The sequence below is a fragment of the Ambystoma mexicanum genome, chromosome 1q, assembly GCF_040938575.1.
Source record: "Ambystoma mexicanum isolate Mex_15411 chromosome 1q, UKY_AmexF1_1, whole genome shotgun sequence".
NCBI lineage: Eukaryota > Metazoa > Chordata > Amphibia > Caudata > Ambystomatidae > Ambystoma > Ambystoma mexicanum.
This window is the reverse complement of record NC_090922.1, coordinates 485,944,164-485,965,069: the sequence shown is the minus strand read 5'-3', so window position 1 is coordinate 485,965,069 and position 20,906 is coordinate 485,944,164. Positions and strand designations below refer to the sequence as shown.

The 20,906-nt window shown below is 43.6% G+C and overlaps 1 protein-coding gene across 3 annotated transcripts in view; it reads right to left on the bottom strand.

Moving 5' to 3' along the window:
- Positions 1 to 20,906, bottom strand: part of LOC138529247 (phospholipase A2 inhibitor and Ly6/PLAUR domain-containing protein-like) — a 1,133,868-nt gene that overhangs the window by 104,573 nt on the left and 1,008,389 nt on the right. For 2 of the 3 annotated variants that reach the window (XR_011284606.1, XR_011284600.1), the window contains exon 1: positions 18,932 to 19,166. The exons of the other annotated variant lie outside the window; for it this stretch is intronic. The gene's annotated coding sequence lies outside the window, so the exon portion shown is untranslated. Of the gene's footprint in view, positions 1 to 18,931; positions 19,167 to 20,906 lie in introns of those variants that run through there. 3 annotated transcript variants of the gene reach the window in all.

Below are 20,906 nucleotides of genomic sequence, written 5' to 3'. Positions count from 1 at the left end.
GATGGTCCTGAAGAATTTCCGTAGTCCCACTTCTGTGGTGAATCTGTCGGTGTTACTGCTGGGTATAACACTTAGCCCTTTACTCAGGGTGCTGGTTTTGTCTGGGGTAAGTATATAGTGTCAGAGAAGGTGATCCATCTCCTAGGGCCTCTGAGACTATTTGAAGTGCATTGCAATCTCTCTGTATTTTTTAGTTCCAGGAAATGTGCTGCTAGATAGGGGGTAGACCTTTTGAGCTTTGAACTCCTGTATGTCTCGGCTAGGTTTTATTGTTTTCCTTGCCAATGTATTGGCTTTGAAATCTTTGAATTGGTTAGTCACTTCCCTTCATTTATAATAATAAATAAAAATAATAATATCCTCGACATTAGTGACGCTTGCATTATTGCGTAACTTCAGCTCTTCTGCTTCTAGGTCCCTTTAAATTTCTGCCCTTGTTTGTGCTGTTTATATCGTTCTGACTGCATTTGGTGGCTATTTCTTTTTAAACTTGTTTTTATTGCATTTTATGAAAAACAACACAAGAGAACAAACTGTGGGACTTTGAACATTGTCCCTCTTCCCCTCCCCTCTCCTGCCCCCTCCACCAGCTGATGAATGATTATCCTATTATTGGTGTATCCACTATGATTGATCCCTCATGTGAACATGTCCAAAATTCTGATTTTGTGTGGGCATCATTGCAGCATATAGTCACTTTGTAGGTATTCTAGCACCGGCCCTCAGTCTGTTTGGAAGTTTTGACGGGCCCCTTGCATGTTATATGTAATGCGCTCCATTGCTATGAATTGCCACTCTCTGCAGCCATTCTATTGTAGATGGCGGTGATTTCTGTTTCCATCTTTGGGCTATTGTTAGCCAGGCAGCAATCAGGAAACCCATAAAATCTCTCTTCTGAGTCTTCGATATCGTCCTGTCTAGGGGGTCCCAAATGCCACCCATCCACACCTCTTTTATGAATTCTGCCCCTTTAAACATCGCTTGCATTTGGGTTTTTAATTTAGTGGCTATTTAACTGAAATTAGTTTTGTATGCTTACTCATCAAGAAACAAACATGGTTCATTATGTACCACAAAACTAGCTGGGATGATATTTGACTTTAGGTATTCCCGAAGGAAATTTGCTTTGAAGTTCCGTTCAGAAACCTTTCTTTTTCAGTTTGAGTAGTTCTTCTGAAGAGGAAGAAGCCTGACTGCTATATCCAGCTCCTGTCTGAACAAAGAGGGATGGACCTCTTATGATGTCAGAAATGTGTGCTTCGCTATATATAAGGGTAGCATTATCTGCCATCCCAAAGGGAGAAAATCAAGCAAGCCCAGGGAGGAGGAAAGGCTAACAAAGGGGTTTGAAGACCACCCCACTCTCCACATATCCTAAATATAAAAAAAAACAAATTAGGCCGGTGGGCTCCCTATGTTAAGGGAGAATATCAGCGTATGGCCCTAGACCAGCACAATGCTCTGACTAAAGTGTCTGAACTTGAGGGCAAACCTTAATCTGGGCAGGACCACAGCAATATAGCCAAAAACAAAAAAAGTGCCCAGCAGGAAACCTAATTCCGTATTGAGAAGTGCATACCTAAGACTAATTAAGTATGGTGGTGGCGAAATACTAAAGAGAGAAGGTAGAGGTGGGCATCACCCAAATTGCTTAATGTTCAAACTTCTAGTTAAAATTTAAATGTCAGTAAGAGGAGCTACCATGCTGTATGATGATCCTTTGACAACAGGATCCACAAAATACAGAAACACACGAAAAGCTGGATGGGCTCACCCAGCTAAGCCTGATGCTCTCACTAATTCTCAGAATGAGCTCTATGCTTTTTCAATAGCAGTTTCCTTAGGTTCAGATGATTATTCAATTGGTATCCAACCCTCCTTTGAAATCAGAAATACGTAGTTCTTATAGTTCCATTGTTATAAAAAGGAATTCCTTTATTTATTCAACATGGCTCAATTTTTAGGGAAGCAACTCCCAAGCCTAAACGTGGCTAGAGAGCCTATGCATTTTAGAGCGATTCTCCATCCTCAGGGCTTTAATCATACCATTTTATGAATTATACGACATGTCAATTCAATTTCCAAACGCAAATCATAAGTAAATAAATAAATCAAAAGTTGCATACCATGTGTGTCCATTTACAGTGTCAAAATGAATTCAGGGTAAGGAAAAGTAATGTTCAAACTTCTAGTTAAAATTTAAATGTCAGTAAGAGGAGCTACCATGCTGTATGATGATCCTTTGACAACAAGATCCACAAAATACAAAACCCACGAAAAGCTGGATGGGCTCACCCAGCTAAGCCTGATGCTCTCACTAATGCTCAGAATGAGCTCTATGCTTTTTCAATAGCAGTTTCCTTAGGTTCAGATGATTATTCAATTGGTATCCAACCCTCCTTTGAAATCAGAAATACGTAGTTCTTATAGTTCCATTGTTATAAAAAGGAATTCCTTTATTTATTCAACATGGCTCAATTTTTAGGGAAGCAACTCCCAAGCCTAAACGTGGCTAGAGAGCCTATGCATTTCAGAGTGATTCTCCATCCTCAGGGCTTTAATCATACCATTTTATGAATTATACGACATGTCAATTCAATTTCCAAACGCAAATCATAAGTAAATAAATAAATCAAAAGTTGCATACCATGTGTGTCCATTTACAGTGTCAAAATGAATTCAGGGTAAGTGCTGTTGTGAACATTATGCATTCAATTACATTACGTTATTTTAAGGCATTTAAATTAGATAAAAATGTACCTTAATCTCTAAACTGTATGGCTGTGGTTGTTTAAAAAAATTGAAAGAAGAAAAAGAAACATGTATATCGGTCTATACTCTTAGCTTATTGTGTTTCATATGGTAAAAATATACATGTATGTAATAAGAAGCACGTTTTTACCTTGCAGTCTTTAAAGTTGCATTTCCCCATGTAAGTAGAATGCTGCAAAAATAAGGTGACTATTACTGTCAACGTCCTATTTTTCATGTGTGTATCTGTATCTCAAGCCGCGTGTATCTGACCTTTCTCCTGCAGCGTCTGCTGAAGTAGTGAAGCCACCTGTGAGCGCGCTCTTTTAATGTTTAGTTGTATCCTATGTTGTTAAGGCGATACTGCGAGGCGTCACGGCACGGCAGCCTACGTGCTGACATATCGGCGCCTCGCGTCCCGTATCCCCATGGAAACAGGGGAACGGGATTAGATTGCGTTCATTATTAATTTAATTGCATTAATGCTGTCTAGAGTTGAATACCAATTTAGCATAGATTGTGATAATAAAATGGAATTATAATATTCGTAATTGTCACAAGGCGATTAAATTCCTAGATGGCCCAATTGGCTGAGTAAATGCAATTCAAATGTTTGTGTGCTATTTAAACAGTTTGACATTGTTGGCGTGCACTCTTCTCTCGTATGGAGACTGGATGGAGAGGCGTAGTGTATATGTATACCTATTCATAATGCGGTATGCATACAGATGAACTATGTTCATATGTCATTCCTCCGTGCTTCTCACCAAGGGGATACCTCGTGATGTACTGGAACATGCAAATGAAAATGTTATCCCATGAACGTTGATTAATGGCATAAACCTTGTGTTGGTATAACAATGACCACCTTACTGACAGTTCATACATTTTCATAAAAACATCCGATCATGTATACACCCAAACTTTCTTTACAGTTAATACTGTAGTGTCATGTTGAGAGTGATCAATCATTCTTGTCCTTGGGGTCATACTAGAGATTTCATAGGCATCACACATCGTCAGTAAATATTCTAACTTGCTTAATGGTTTTGAATGGCTACAATAACTTTCACAATGAGCGATATTAGACCTAGAGGTAACTGAAGATATTTAGCCTTTCACCATTGGCATAAGTGAATACATTTACATTCTTAATGAGTGACATTAGGTCTACAGATAACAAGCAAAGTTCACTTCCTCATTTCAAGCCTTTTGGTGCAAGAGTCCCTAATCATTCTATCCAAAACAATTCTCCCCTGTCAAGTCTCCTCTGGATATTTCATGTGGCTCTTTTCTGTTTACCACTTCTAGAACCTAGAAACTTATTTGCGCTAGGTTGTGTCTCTTGCCTGCCCAATGTCTTGCCACTGCAGAGGTCGCGTTTTTGTTGTGTATACATGATCTATGTTCGTTCCAATGCAACTTCGCTTTTCTTCTGGACTGTCCAACATAATAGAGTCTGCAGGGGCACTTTATTTCATATATCATGCTTGCTGCGTTGCATGTCGCATAGTCACTGAGATTTATTTTTTCTCCAGTGTGTGGATGATTTAATGAGTTCCCTTTCTATATATATCCACAATTGCTCCATTGCAAGCATGGAAACATCCCTTTCCGTGTTGTTGCCAACTTCTTGGCGGGTGTCTCTACTAGACAATCCCTGAAATTCCTTCTCCTTTGATATGGTGAAACACTAAACTTAATTCCACTCCAAATATTAAACTTAATTCCGCTCCAACTACCTGACCCAATCAGAGGTAGGCGAGTGCCAACTTAATGTAGAACAATAAAGTGGCAACTTAGTCTTTTTTCATATGAATTGCAGTTTTAAAAAAATGTATTTAAACAAAAAAGTTTACTCACAAAAGACAACTATATAACTATAATTTTTCTTTGAAGCGCAGAAAAAAAGATATATGCAGTGTCATTAATGAATATTAAACACGCACATGACTATAATAAAGTGGCAACTTAGTCTTTTTTCTTATGAATTGCAGTTTAAAAAAAATGTATTTAAACAAAAAAGTTTACTCACAAAAGACAACTATATAACTATAATTTTTCTTTGAAGCGCAGAAAAAAAAGATATATGCAGTGTCATTAATGAATATTAAATACGCACATGACTGGTTTTGGAGAAATTAGGGTAGTAAATGCAAGTAATCGACACATTAAAAGACAGGTTAATCTGATATTTAAACTCTGGATCCTGTCACTAAAGCCCTTACTGGCTAACTAAACCTCTCTAATGACCACTATGTGGTCTAATTGTTAGGGAGAATTCTGATTCTATCGCTAATTTCCCTTACCTATAGAGTCCGCCAGCAGCTTTGCTGGATTTGAAGTGTTTGTTTTTTTCTCCTGCTAAGAGTGAGACACTTTTTCCCACTCTTAGGCATTTTTGCTACGTGTGTTATAGGCTATTTTTGTGTTTAATGTCTATGGGATTTTCTCAACCGCATAGGAACCATCCTTATTCACATGTGTTACACAGCACCCTCCGTGCTGTGACACAGGGGTGTCGTAGCGACCCCCAAACAGACTCCATACCCTGGGACTGACTTGTCTCCCAGGGCATGTAAAGTCCCAATTGACTTTACTAGTCAATTTTTATTAACTTAACCAGTACAACCCATCTTACTATGGAGGTACTGGAAGGGGTTCATAGTTTTTCCCCTATGTTCATTTTCGAGAGGGTACCGTACAGTCCCTCTCTCAAAAGTTTCTGGATTTTCCCATTGTTCGAGGCTACCACTTTTTCTGACAGCCTCTAACATACCGCCGGTTTATTTTTATATTAACTTTACTCCGGTAGGTTTTATTTGCCAGAACTTTAATATAACTTCTTTCTCGTGTCTTTCTCTAAACTCCTAACCCAGGTCGGGGATCCTTTGTTCGTCTTTTTGGCAGGCTTCTGCCAAGAAGCCCTCCTTTCGGCGCCACTGAGTCTGGGGTGGGTCCATTGTGTGGGAGGGGGAGTAGGACCCCTGGACAGGGTTGCCTTCGCAACCCATGTCGCACTCTATCCCGATAGGCTGGAGGGTCTCCCGCCAAGATGACCACTCCACTGGGTGAGTGACAGCTAGTCTGTATGAATGGGGATCTTTTTGCATAAAAGCAGGGCCCTGAGGACTGGAAGAGCAAGACGTTGCCACTGGAAATAAGAAGACGAAGAGGAGAGAAGCCAAAGACATCTGCAACGACTGAACCACCGGTGAAGCCCTGCTGCAGCATCTCACCACTTTTCTCCACACGACGAGAGAACATTTTCATCTGCAAGAGCCTTCTTCCCTTGAGCTGGTGGGGCCAACCAGTTTGCCAATCGCCTCCCTGGACCTGCCTTGGTCGAATCGCCAGTACCCAAAACTCGGAGGCCGGATAGCCAGGCACCAGTCCACCCGGACCGTGATTTAAAGGAGCATACCTTTTATTCATCGGGCAGCACCGCGGCTGGTTTCATCCCTGGGTAGTGCAGTAACTCGAACCTTCCTCCACGATGAGAGCCTCTCTTCCTCTGCTGGATCCCCCGAACTGCAGGAACTACTAGGAACAACCACCACTGAAGGAGCCACTTCTTCATTTTAAAGGTACATTGTTCGGCCAGGCCGCCCTTTCTTCGCGATAGAGCTAAAGGTGCTTTAAATCCTTTACCCACCTGTTGGGTTGGCCACCCCTTCTCTTAACATTGTCTTTCACCTTCTGCATCCACCTTTTCAAAATCGTTAACTAAAGACTTGACTGCAGCTACAACAACATTTTGCTCCTGGGCCCTTGCCCTGTACCACTGACTCTGGCACACAATTCCAAACCATAACTCTGTATTCCACCATATGAAACTTAGGACTAACCTAAAACAAAGCCAGATGTATCAAACAAATGACAACAAACAAGTAAGACCACACAAAACAACCACATAGACAACACAAACCCCCTCCCCATATATTAATGCTAATAGACCAATGCACTCCACTCCAGAACCTAATCTAGCATCATCCATGAAGGTCAATAAACCTCCCCCACATTTCCTCATAAAGGGTTTCCTTGTTTTGTTTACAATACATCGTTTTCTAAAGTCTGGATACAATTCTAACATCTAAAATCCAGTCCTCCACCATCGGCTTCTTCCGTGTCTTCCAGACCCTCAACACCTGTTTAGCCGCCACCAACAAAACTTTGATTACCCCACACGATATCACCCAACTCACATCCCGTCGACCACTATACAATTGTAACGCTCACCTGGCTCCCACGGAGGCGCGGGTCTGGTCTGGATGGCTGCGACCCCTTCGAACGTGATGCGCAGGACTCAGAACACCAACTGTGCTCGACCCCCCAACTCTTGCTTGTCTGGCCCATAGGAAGATCCTTCTGCAGATGGAGAAAGGGGATTAACTCTCTGCAGAGTAGTGTGCTTACTCCCACCTCCCCCTTCGTTCGCTCTTCTCTGACCACCTCCGAAGTTCCCTGCTAAGGCTCACCTTATGGTTTTAAAGGATGAACTCTCCATCCTGCTTCTGATGCAGGGGCGCGTTGTAATCCAGTTACTTCACTGGATCATGGATTGTCGAGCTTCAGGTGAGTTGTTTGATGAGAGGTTCCTTTAGTGTCCTTGCATTAATGCACTAATGCTTGTGTCTTTCTTTTCCCCATAGGGGCCGGGGTTCGGAAATGCCGGAGATATGGCACCGACCCGAAGTGAAAGGTGCAGTTCCAGTAGATATCAGGTAAGTCTTTGATGAGCGTTCAGGTAATGTCTTAGCATTCGCTCACTAACGCTGATGTCTCTTTTTCCCCCTAGGGGCCGGGGTCTGGAAATGCCAGGAGGCGGCACCGACCCGAAATGAAGTGGGAATGACCCAACAGGTAAATCTTATGATGGCTAATTACGGTTTTCTTAATCTCTTCCCTAGTTCACCTTTGTTCTTGTCTTTTTCTCCCTAGGCGCTGAAATGTGGTTGCGGATCCAGATGGTCGCTGATGAACATGGAGGCACCTAGTAAAGGTGAGTCGGTGAAATGTCTCTGGAATGTGGTTTTTAGCAGGTAAGGACTCTTCTTTCTCCTATTCTCTTCTCTTCTCCCTTTGCAGGTGTTCCAGGATGCTGGCGGGCGTGGCAGAAGTCAGGATGTAGGAGCAGACACGGTGAGTGTCCAGCTGCTAGATGCAGAACAACGCGAAGCGTGAGCTGCTGCTTGGGCGTGGCTTAAATAGCCCCTCCAAGTAGTTCCAGGTAAGTATCCTTCCCCGGCCAGGCCCGAGTGGCAAAATAGTCCCATAGAAGAAATAGTCCCTTTCAGGCCTCAGGGAGGCCTGAATCTTGCAGCATGGTCTGCTTTAGGTAAGTGCACCAAATACCTTCCAATATGAGCCTGGCGCCTATGACGCCTGGACTGATGTCCAATATGAGACTGGCGCCAACGGCGCCAGGACTATGTCCAAAGAGCCCCTATAAGGGGCTGCTGGGTTTTTACCCGGGGGCATGAGGCCTGCTCCCGGGGGTGCTGGGCCTGGCCTGGTGCTCCGGGGGTAGGCATCATGACAGCACTCCCCCCCCCAAGGCCCCTCCCAAGGTCGTTCCTTCCGGAGGTCTTGGTTTGTCCGGGAAATTCCGATGGAACTTTTTGACCAATCGAGGTGCATGTACGTGGTCGCTGGGTTCCCAAGATCTTTCCTGAGGCCCGTATCCTTTCCAGTCTATTAGATAGAAAAGTGTTGACTTAGACACCTTGGAATCCAAAATGTTCTTTACCTCGAATTCAGGTTCCCCATCTATTTGGATTGGTTCTGGTGGCTTGATTAACCTGGTTCCAGGTTGCACTGGTTTCAAGAGTGACACGTGAAAAACGGGGTGAATCCGTATGTTAGCTGGTAGATCGAGCTTGACTGCCACTGGATTAATTATAGCTTTGATTAAGTAAGGGCCCAAATACCTGGGATTAAAAGTTCGAGGTCCCTTGAGCGATAGGTGTTTGGTAGCTAGCCATACTTGATCTCCAATTTGGTATGGGGGCGCCTCACTCGGATGTAAATCAGCATTCTTTTTGTATTTTCCTTTAGCTTGTTGCAAATGTGCAGTTGCATTCTTGAAGGCTTGAGTTATTATGGAATGCAGATGGTCCACTGCGGGCATTTCGAGGCTCAAAGGTGAGTCCAGGTTTGAAGTACGAGGGTGATACCCATTTAGGGTATAAAAGGGGCTTTGTCCAGTCCCAGAGTGTACCGAGTTATTATATGCATATTCGGCCACCCATAAAATGTCCTTCCAATTACTCTCTGATTGGTGCAACATGCATCGCAGATATTGTTCAAGGGTCTGATTCGTTCTCTCCGTCTGACCATCTGTCTGTGGGTGGTGGCTGGTTGAGAGTCTTACATCGATTTGTGCCAGTTGACAACACTTTCTCCAAAATTGAGAAATAAATTGGCTTCCCCGGACGGAGACTAATATGGACGGGAATCCATGCAAACGGATGATATTTTCGAGGAATTCCTTGGCAAGGACAGAAGCTGAAGGTAACCCCTTTAATGGAATAAAATGGGCCATCTTGGAAAATAAATCCACCACAACAAGAATAGTATTATATCCATTACAAGGGGGTAGGTCCGTGATAAAATCTAGTGACAAGGTGTGCCAGGGTGTCCTTCCATCAGAGTATCATGATGACGGGAAATAACCAGTTCTTGCAATTCTTTTTCTGGTAGAAATAAGCGTCCTTGGAAGTAAGGTAGGCCATTATCGACAGAAAAGTGAGACCCCTTTTGGATCCAATCTTGTAAGGCTGTGGAATCCAGGAGTTGTTTTACCCGAGCTTGAATGTCTTCAAGGGTTTGTAAAGAGGTTATCCCTAAAATTCTTTGTTCGGGGATTATCGGTACAGGTTCCGAGTTTGTGTCTATTTCTCCCATTCCTATCCGGGAGAGAGCGTCCGCTTTACCATTCTTACAACCGGGACGGTAGGTGATTACAAAATCGAACTCAGCAAAAAACAAGGCCCAACGGAGCTGACGTGACGATTGAGCCTTGGCAGTTTTTAAATATTGTAAGTTACGGTGATCAGTAATCACTGTGATGGTATGCCTGGCGCCAAGAAGGTAATGCCGCCAGGCCTTAAAGGCGGACTTAATAGCGAGTAATTCCTTGTCGGTGATTGCATAATTTACCTCAGGTGGCGAGAACTTTCTGGACCAAAATGCTACGGGGTGCAGCTGGCTGGTTTCAGGATCTCTTTGAGACAGGACAGCTCCCATGGCTAAGCTGGATGCGTCGGTTTCAACTATATATGGGAGATCGGGACGTGGGTGTTTCAATATAGGTGCGGATGTAAATTTAGTTTTCAATTCTTGAAAAGGCCTGTTCGGCTTCTTCGGTCCATTCGAAGCGTTTATTTTTCCGCAAGAGCGCAGTGATGGGTTGCACCACACGTGAAAATTCCGGGATAAATCTGCGATAAAAATTGGCAAAACCAAGCATTCTTTGGACACCTTTCACCGAATTAGGCGATGGCCATTTGAGGATGGCATCTACTTTTCGTGAGTCCATTCGAACTCCTTTAGGTGTTAGGATGAATCCAAGAAACTCAACCTCGGTGGTATGGAAAACGCACTTTTCCAGCTTTGCAAACAGTTTGTGTTGGCGTAATTTCTCAAGAACAGCCCTGACATGCTTTCTGTGATCAGATTCCGAAGAGGAGTACACAAGAATGTCATCGATATATACGACAACACAAACATCAATGAGTTCCCGAAGGACATCGTTCATGAAGAATTGGAAGGCTGCAGGCGCGTTGCATAATCCGAAAGGCATCACCTGGTACTCGAATAGTCCATATTTAGTGCGGAAGGCAGTCTTCCATTCGTCGCCTTCTTTTACTCGCACCAGATGATAAGCCCTCCGGAGATCTAACTTGGTGTAAACACAGGCATCCTTCACCTGGTCAAGGAGTTCAGGGATCAGAGGCAGAGGATACCGGTTTTTGACAGTTATCTGGTTCAGTGCGCGGTAGTCGATACAAGTTCTAAGGTCGCCTTCCTTTTTAGGCACGAAGAACAAAGCTGAGGATGCTGTGGACTTTGACGGGCGAATGAAACCATTGGCTAGGTACTGATCTAAATATTGTCTCAAATGTCGATTCTCAGGTTCAGTAAGGGCATAGATCCTGCTACAAGGGGGTTGTGCACCGGGCATCAGATCGATTTGGCAATCGTACGACCTGTGGGGAGGTGACGTGTTGGCCTGTTCTTTTTGGAAGACGTCCTGAAAGTCTTGGTACTCCGGAGGTATTTGCATGGTGACAGTGGTTACAGTAGCTAGACTAATATTCAGATTTTCAGGTAGCAGGTTTGTGCACAATCCGGAAAGGTTATCCTCTTTGCTCGCCAATCAATTCTAGGATTGTGTGTTTCTAACCAAGGAATTCCCAGAATAACTTGAAACTGTGGAGCCTTGATTACATCAAACACAATGGCCTCCCGATGGTCGTCCTGACATATAAGTGTCACCTCAGCAGTGGAATGTGTTACCGGTCCAGAAGCGATTTCGGTTCCATCGACTGTGGTGATGACATCTTTACTGGTTTTAGGACTAAGAGGGAGATTAATCCTAGAAGCCCATTCACGGTCCACGTAGTTTCCTATAGCCCCACTATCGATGTATGCTTTTATTGCATGCAACCGCTTCGGCTGCTCCGGATCTACGAGGACCATTGGCATGATGAAATGCGAGGTCTGAGAATTAGATTTCAAGCTCGGCAAGCGGACCTCTACGCTTGTCGGGCGTGTCCGTTTCCCGAATCAGGTTCCACATGGTTTTTGTCAGCAGCTCCTACCACCTTCTTGGGCGCAATCTCGTAGAAAGTGTCCAGAGGCCCCACAATAAAGACATAATTGCATCTGCCGCCTCCTTTCACGTTCCTTTTGAGTTAAAGGTCCTTTTACCCCTCCGATTTGCATAGGCTCAGGAACTTCGGCACCTTTGGGGTTAACATGCGTCTTGACCCACACCCGGGTCTCATACTTGGACCGGTCTGCTTTTCTGTTTTGAAGCCTGTGATCCAGTTGAACCACCAAGTCTATATATCAGTGCATTCTTGGGGTGGATTTACGACTTGGGCCAGGACATCTTTAAGTTCTCCGCGTAAACCTCGATAAAATAACGTGATCCTTTTATCCTCAGGCCACCCAGTTTCCACAATTAGTCTATTAAAGGTTGCAATGTATGATAAGAGGTCTTGGTTGCCCTGTCGCAGGGATAGAAGTTCGTCATCCAGAGCCTGCCCCTGAGAGTGTCGAGCAAATAACCTTTCCATGCTTGCTTGAAATCTTTGAAAATCACGAAGAACCGGGTCATCTTGAGTAACCAGTGGAACTGACCAATCGGCAGCACAGCCGCTGAGATATGACAGTACAAAGGCTACCTTGGTCTGGTCATTAGGGAAGGCCCCAGGTCTGCATAGGAAGTGTAAACGACATTGATTCATGAATATGGCGAATCGTTTGGGGTCCCCAGCGAAACGTTCAGGCGGGGCCAGCGGCATATTTCCAGGTAGATTAATCTCCACAGGGTTACTTGGAACCGCTGGAGCGGTTTTCCACCGGAACCGGGTAAAGGAGTTTGTCCTTGCAAGAGTTGCCTAGCCAGGTCATCAGTTCGTTCCTTTGAAACAATCACTTCCCTCCTAAGAGCGTTAGTCTCTTGACGAGCGGCATGTACCTCGGCCCGTAACTCCCCCAGTAGTTGGGCCAACTGATCTGTCTCAGAAGTCTCCATAGCGCCTGGGTGGGAATTTGTAGGAAGGCTTCGCGTTCTGTAACGCTCACCTGGCTCCCACGGAGGCGTGGGTCTGGTCTGGATGGCTGCGACCCCTTCGAACGTGATGCGCAGGACTCAGAACACCAACTGTACTCGACCCCCCAACTCTTGCTTGTCTGACCCGTAGGAAGATCCTTCTGCAGATGGAGAAAGGGGATTAACTCTCTGCAGAGTAGTGTGCTTACTCCCACCTCCCCCTTCGCTCTTCTCTGACCACCTCCGAAGTTCCCTGCTAAGGCTCACCTTATGGTTTTAAAGGATGAACTCTCCATCCTGCTTCTGATGCAGGGGCGCGTTGTAATCCAGTTACTTCACTGGATCATGGATTGTCGAGCTTCAGGTGAGTTGTTTGATGAGAGGTTCCTTTAGTGTCCTTGCATTAATGCACTAATGCTTGTGTCTTTCTTTTCCCCATAGGGGCCGGGGTTCGGAAATGCCGGAGATATGGCACCGACCCGAAGTGAAAGGTGCAGTTCCAGTAGATATCAGGTAAGTCTTTGATGAGCGTTCAGGTAATGTCTTAGCATTCGCTCACTAACGCTGATGTCTCTTTTTCCCCTTAGGGGCCGGGGTCCGGAAATGCCAGGAGGCGGCACCGACCCGAAATGAAGTGGGAATGACCCAACAGGTAAATCTTATGATGGCTAATTACGGTTTTCTTAATCTCTTCCCTAGTTCACCTTTGTTCTTGTCTTTTTCTCCCTAGGCGCTGAAATGTAGTTGCGGATCCAGATGGTCGCTGATGAACATGGAGGCGCCTAGTAAAGGTGAGTGGAATGCGGCGCTGCAGCGATCGATGCGATGTGCTTTTAAAATGAATGTCTTCCTTTTCAGGATCGTCGGCGAAATGTCTCCGGCATGCGGATTTAGCAGGTAAGGACTCTTCTTTCTCCTATTCTCTTCTCTTCTCCCTTTGCAGGTGTTCCAGGATGCTGGCGGGCGTGGCAGAAGGCAGGATGTAGGAGCAGACACGGTAAGCGTCCAGCTGCTAGATGCAGAACAACGCGAAGCGTGAGCTGCTGCTTGGGCGTGGCTTAAATAGCCCCTCCAAGTAGTTCCAGGTAAGTATCCTTCCCCGGCCAGGCCCGAGTGGCAAAATAGTCCCATAGAAGAAATAGTCCCTTTCAGGCCTCAGGGAGGCCTGAATCTTGCAGCATGGTCTGCTTCAGGTAAGTGCACCAAACACCTTCCAATATGAGCCTGGCGCCTATGACGCCTGGACTGATGTCCAATATGAGCCTGGCGCCAACGGTGCCAGGACAATGTCCAAAGAGCCCCTATAAGGGGCTGCTGGGTTTTTACCCGGGGGCATGAGGCCTGCTCCCGGGGGTGCTGGGCCTGGCCTGGTGCTCCGGGGGAAGGCATCATGACAACAATAATAAGATAATAAGATGACCGCTAAGGGAGTGCGTGGATAAACAATGTCCCAAATTTGATCGACCCTATCAATAACCTCCCTCCAAAAACTCACCACTCTTTCACAATACCATAACATATGTATCAAAGTACCTTGTTCTTTCCCACAACCCCAACACTGATCATCACCAACTAATCCCAATTTACACATACGAACTGGGGTCCAATATATTCTGCCCAATATCCTTTGATGTATATAGCGTAATTGCAAATCCACTTTGGCAGTTGTCGGCACTCTCCAAATCTTTTCCCATTCTCTTGGCGTAGGTTCTCTGCCCAACTCCTCTGTCCATGACTCAGCTTGTCCCATGAATCTAACCATTGTCCATCGGGTTGCATAATCTGCATAAAAGAAGACACTTTTTGGAGTCCAATTTCCAAAATATTAAAATTCTCTGGTTCCTTCAAAAATGGAGCGCCCAACATGTCTCTCCGTTCTGATAGTAGAGTTACCAAAATATCATACCTTCTTAATTCCCTGTTCCTTAACCCAAATTTCTCAACTAAACTTGCAAAAGGTACTACCCCTGCAGCACTCCACACATCACCAATAGTAAAAACACTCCTCTGAACCCAACTTTTCCAATTCAGTACCTTATTGTTAAACTGCAGACCAGGATTATGCCAAAGGGAAGCCTCTTCATAAAGATAAAGACCTTGTCCAGTTCCCACTATCCATGACGACAAAGCTTCTTTAGTAGCCAAAACCGCCTTCAAACACTGCACCTTCTTAGGCAACTTTCCAAAAGAAAACAAACATTTAATATCATAAGGCAAAAACCGTTGTATCTCAATTTGTACCCACCACGGCAACTTGTTTAGAATTTCACCAGTGTAATCAGACACTTTCTTTAACAAAAAACCACTACCATACTTTTTCAACACCGGGTACCCAAAACCCCCATCTTTAACTTTCCTGACCATAATAGACCTGGGAATCTTGGCCCTCTTCCCAAATCCCCACAAAAAATCCTGAAATAATCTCTCTATACGTGCAAACGCTCCCTTTGTAAAAAGCACAGGCAAAGATTGAACAACATACAGAACCTTTGGCAGCAACATCATTTTAATAGCATTAATTTTACCCCAAAGAGTTAGATTGACATGTCCCCATCTCATAATATCCCGCCTAAGAACCTCAATAATTTTGTCCACATTATAATTTACCAGCCTTCTAAAATCTTGAGTAATATAGATACCCAAATATTTGACACTAGAATATCCCCATTTACAATGCCACCCCAGCAGATGCTCACATCCATGCAAAGCCCTCACCGGAAATAACACAGTTTTATCCCAATTGATCCGATACCCAGATAGTTTACCCACTTCCTCAAAGACCTCCTTCAATACATGACCCCCTACAACAGGATCATCCAAGATGACCACAACATCATCCGCATAAGCCAAAGCTTTGATTTCCACATCTCCAACAGCAAACCAACGGATACACCTCATCTGACGTATATATGCGAACAAGGGCTCCAATACCAAATTAAATAACAGTGGCGACAAAGGGCAACCCTGGCGTGTGCCTCTAAACAATGGAAATGACATAGAAAACCCCTCATTCACCCATACCTTTGCCGATATGCCATTCTGAAGTGCTTGAATAGCTTTAATAAACAAAGGACCAAAACCTAATTTCAACAGTGTATAATTCAGGAAGCCCCAATTCACCCTATCAAAGGCCTTCTCTGCGTCTAAAAAGATCAACAAAATATCCTTTATCTCTGAGTCTAGCAAACTCAAAATGTCCAACAGTGTTCGAATATTATCATATCCATATCTTCTCTCCATGAATCCTGTCTGAGATTGCTCTACTAACTCACCCATATATTTTTTGAGCCTCACCGTCAATATTTTGGTAAAGATTTTTAGGTCTACATTAAGCAAGGAGCTAGGTCGATAATTACTGCACCTAGTTGCATCTTTTCCAAGTTTCGGGATCACCGTGATGATTACCTCCTTCATTGAATCACATAACCTCCCTTCCCTCAAAAAACAGTTATATAATTCACATAAAACCGCTGACAACACTTCGCCATATTTTTGATAAAATTCTACCGTCAAACCATCCATCCCCGGAGATTTACCTTTATTCATTCCCTCAATTACCGACAAAACCTCTAGGATGGTAATCGGGGCTTCCATACAACATCTACCTTCTTCAGAAAGTACAGGAAGGACAATTTTCCCAAAAAACCTATCAAAATCATCCATTTGCGGAGAAATGTCTTCCGTGTACAATTTCGCATAAAATGAATGAAAACATTCACCAATTTTATCTTTCTTAATCTCCATATTTCCAGATTCATCAACAATTTTTTGAATATACACCCTCTCTGAATAACTCTTCAATCTATTTGCTAATAACTTCCCTGCCTTATCCCCTTGCTCCCAGTATTTTTGCTTCATGTAATACAAACCCCTCTCAACTTGTGAATTCATCTCACTTTTCAGTAATTCCTTAACATCTAAAATCCTAAGCCTAATATTCTCCTCTCTTGATAAAGCATATTTTCTTTGCAAATCTCCCAATTCCTTTTCAAGCTCATCCAATCTGGCTTCGCCCGTCCTACGCATTCTCGCAGTCCAATTCATCAGTTCCCCTCTAACCGAGGCCTTGAAAGCACACTTTCTTTTATTGATTGCAAGAAACCCAACACATCCTGGGTTTCAACAAAACACCATTATATACATAACCATACCCTATTCCAACTATCTCCCCCAGAATCCTATGCCTAACAATTACTATTAAAATATCATCCTCAAATACCCTTAACAAATGAGTCTAGTTGCCAACCCCCGACCCAAAGTACTCAGAGTACTCCAAAAGCATTAATAAATACAAACATTACAGCATGTACCCACAACCCTTTGCCACTTCCAATATTTTGGCCAACACTAACAGCCACCCCACAATTCCTAGCAAACAGCATAAAAAACACATCACCCAACAACTGCATTTCTTTGTACCAATGCAACTTTAGATGCCAATATAGTGATTTAGTGAGACTCCAGCCCACCAAACGTCACTGCATAACATGAAGTCATGGGCAAAGTAGGAACACATAAGTCAGTCCAAGGCAGATCAAGTGAAACATAAAGCAACGTTTAACCAGAGTTATCTTACCCCCCTTGTCTTGCCTTGCCTCAATTAAACTATTAGCTGAGCATAAAACCTCAAAGAAAAGCTAAGCAAGAGAAAAAGTAAATGGGTGATTGCTAACAGATAATTTCCATCAACTTTCAATGCATTTCACACCCTTACAGGCTCTTTTGGACAGACTCAGCCATAACAGATGGAATTGTGAAGCGCTGAAACTTGCCTCACCTAACACATACGGGCAATGTAAGTGAGCCGAACAATAATAGATAAGCCATTCAATCTCAAAGCAGCCTGACATATCATGACGGCCTGGGGAGATTTTGGAGGACTTTCAAGACGTGCTGATATTCCCCCAAACGCAGTACCCAACAATGGTGAAAAAAAAAAAAACAGCTAAATGGAAAGTTCTTGTCTCTGGCAATAGTAAAACCTTAATGCAGGCACCAAAAACAACTCCTCGATCACAAATGCTACAAACAAAATACCAGTAGCGAGCTTTCATTTTAGCATGTTAGTATTGAGGAATTGAACATGCACATTTTGGCAGACCATATGGTAATTAGAAAACACTTCTCACAGAATCGTGCCATTACAAACACCCTCATGCCTACAGAAATAACCTAAACTGTCTTCATTTGGCAAAAGGGGCCGTCCACCAGCCATTTAGAATATGTCCATGCATAATCATAAATGCAATAACTGCAGTCATGGCCAACAAGAAACGAGTTGGAAGCAAAGCAGAAATGCACCTACAGTATATAAACCATCTAATTGCTTTGCATATGTAATATGTACACACAAAACCCTGTTCATACATGGTATGATTTCCCCTGTACTTATAACAAGCAGTGCTTCATTCATTTTATGAACCCGCCTGAACTTGAATAGATTTCCATCCCTTTAAACGCACTACTGTTGTAACACAATGTCAATGTATGTCTGCTGTATGAACATATCTATAGTAAATAACGTTTTTTTCTTTTTTTTTAAATGCCTTGCCGGATTCTCCGTACACAGGGTGCTGCATGTTTTTCAAATGCTCACAACCATCCTTTACAAACTTTTTGACCATATGATCCACTGGGGAGGTCAAATCTGACAACTCAGATGCGCAACTCAAACTACTCCCGCCAACACGCCCGCCACACAGTCATCTTTTGCGACTCCTGTAAGCAAACTGGGCAAATGATGTGCTCCAAGAAATGCCCATCAACATTAACTGCAATCAGAAAGTCGAGCAAGTGAGGTAAAAATGGGAGCAAGTGATTTGCCGACCAAAATGAGTCACTCTGTCAGAACGCACAAGATAGTATAAAGGCCAGCACATTCCACCACGTACACTTCGCAAACATGCCTGATCCCGTGCTCATTATGATACTGCTCGACCTAAGAGATGAGGAGGGAGCACATGCACGGGAAGAGAGTGTCTGTTGTACAGGCCATATTGCGGTTCCGCTTTCCCGCATAAATTATACTGCTTTATTCTGCGGCAGTCGGAATTGGCATACTGGACTTTTCATGAGAAGACAATCCCTACACTGCAAGTTCAGCTGGAATCAGGCTTGCACTTCTTTTGAACTGGGTCCTTCCAGAGGGCCAGCGACATCACACACTGATTCCTCAGTTTTTGCATTCACCAAAGCCCGAATGCAGTTCTCGCATTGTCAGGTCCCCAGTCGAACACATACGCCAGCAAATGAGGACACAGCCACGTGAAGATTGCTGAAGAATGCCTACGTTAGTTCAGCTCGTGCACATCAGTCAAAAATCAGTCCTCCATCACTGCATTGCTGCCATGTCTACATACGTTATTCCAGCACGTATTTAGAAAAGCTAGTTCTCACCTCAGGTAGGTCCATGCAGCAGTGCTCGGGTACTCGGTCACATCACTACGACTTCAGCACTTCAGCGCCTAACGCACCAACAATGAAAACAATGAAAACGAAAGTGAGCAGCATTCCACACGGCCGCACCGCAATCATCCAATGGGGAAGTTTATATATTCAGCGCCGAACACAGCAAACAGTGAGCAGCAGCCTTCCACAGACTCAGCCACATAAATAAACATGCCCGTCACCCTTCCTGAAGCAACGTGATGTGCGTAAGAGCACGTATCAAACACATAGTGAAGGTTCCCTTTTCAAATTCCATGAAGTGAAGTCTCCGGGCTCGAGATGCTAATTAAAACCTAACTCCAACGGTTTTAATAACTGTCAAACCATTAAACCGCAATCCAAAAGGCAAATAATTTTTTTTCTTTTTTTTTTAAATGACTTGTACGCCAAAATGAGAAGAATTATCTCTTCTTTTTTGTTGTTTTTGGAGTTGAAGATGATGCTTCCATAGGCTCACAATCCACATCAGTCAAATCCGTCAAAAAAGCCTCTGCACTCCTATGATCAGGAAAAGAATGTAGTTGACCATCCACAACCACATGAAAGATTGCTGGATAAATCATATAATATTTCAGTTTCTTGAGTCGTGCCTTTTCTTTTGCCACTCCAAAACATTTTCTCTTTTCCATGACGTCTCTACTGAGGTCAGCAAATATCATAATTCTATTCCCTCTCCATGCCAGGTCTCCAATTTCACGAGACTTCCTCAGCATCAGTTTGCTTGTTGGGAATCTCAAAAATGTAACAATAAAATGTCTAGGGCGCTGACCTAAGGCAGGTTTCTTCCCAAGGGACCTATGAGCCCTCTCAATATCCAGTGATATTTTAGGATCCAAATGTAGCATGGAGACCAGAGCCTTTTCCAAAAAGGAGATTGGATTGCCTCTCTCTGCATTTTCAGGAAATCCTGATGTTATTTCTCCTTGAGAAATGTTCCTGCTCAGACAGTTTGATTAATAGCTTCTCATTATTAATCTCCAACTGCCTCACCTGATCAGCCAAACGCAGTGTCTTGTCATCCATCAGATTAAGATGATCTTCAACAGCAGTCACCTTGACAGTAAGGTCCATAAACTCCTCCTCTGCCTTTATCAGCCTTGATTTGATGTCTGTAACATCCAATGTCAATTTTGTAAGCAGATCCAAAATCTTATCATCTCTCTTCTCCTCACCCTTCTGCCTCTTAGCAGGCTGTACAGTGTCAACAGGTTCAGGAATCTCTGCCATAATCATTAGGATAAGTATTCAGCAGGCACAGGAGCTCAGCACCTAAGCTGCCATCTCTGAGGCTGATAGTTCCGGAATCCCTTCTTCCCCTTTCTAAACCTTGTGTAGTGCCATTTTGCTCAGTTTTCATTTAAGTATATTCTATACTGATGCACTGTCTTGCTTAAACTGGTTCACAAACTTATGGGAAGTGTTGCTAGGGTGTGTAAGAAGATATTTCTGTATAACTTGTGCTTTCCCTCCCTTGTGAGAAATTGCTAGAGTATCCCTTGTGTGTGGTTTTTACTGTGCCATTTTGCTCAGTTTTCACTCTGGTTCACTTGGTCTACGATTTAACTAGGGAGTGTGTATATTTTTCTTTGACTTATTTTAACTTGCTTGATGACTGTGATAAATGTGTTTCACTAGAAGTGTATAAAATACATATATATACATATACTTTTTAATACAAAGCTTTGGTCAGTGTTTCCTTGTGCCATTGTACTGTAGGCCTATTGTGTAAACCCTGAATACTGCTCATCTCCCTCTTGAGATATGTCTGACTGCTCAGCCACAACTACCAACTAAATCTTTGTGGTACAGACCGATACCAAAGGGGATTTATTGCTCTCACCTGTAGTCTTAATCTTCTGTAGTGCTCACTAAGGGACCTGCAACTGCACAGGATTCTGCCTAACACTAATGACCTAGTCATGGG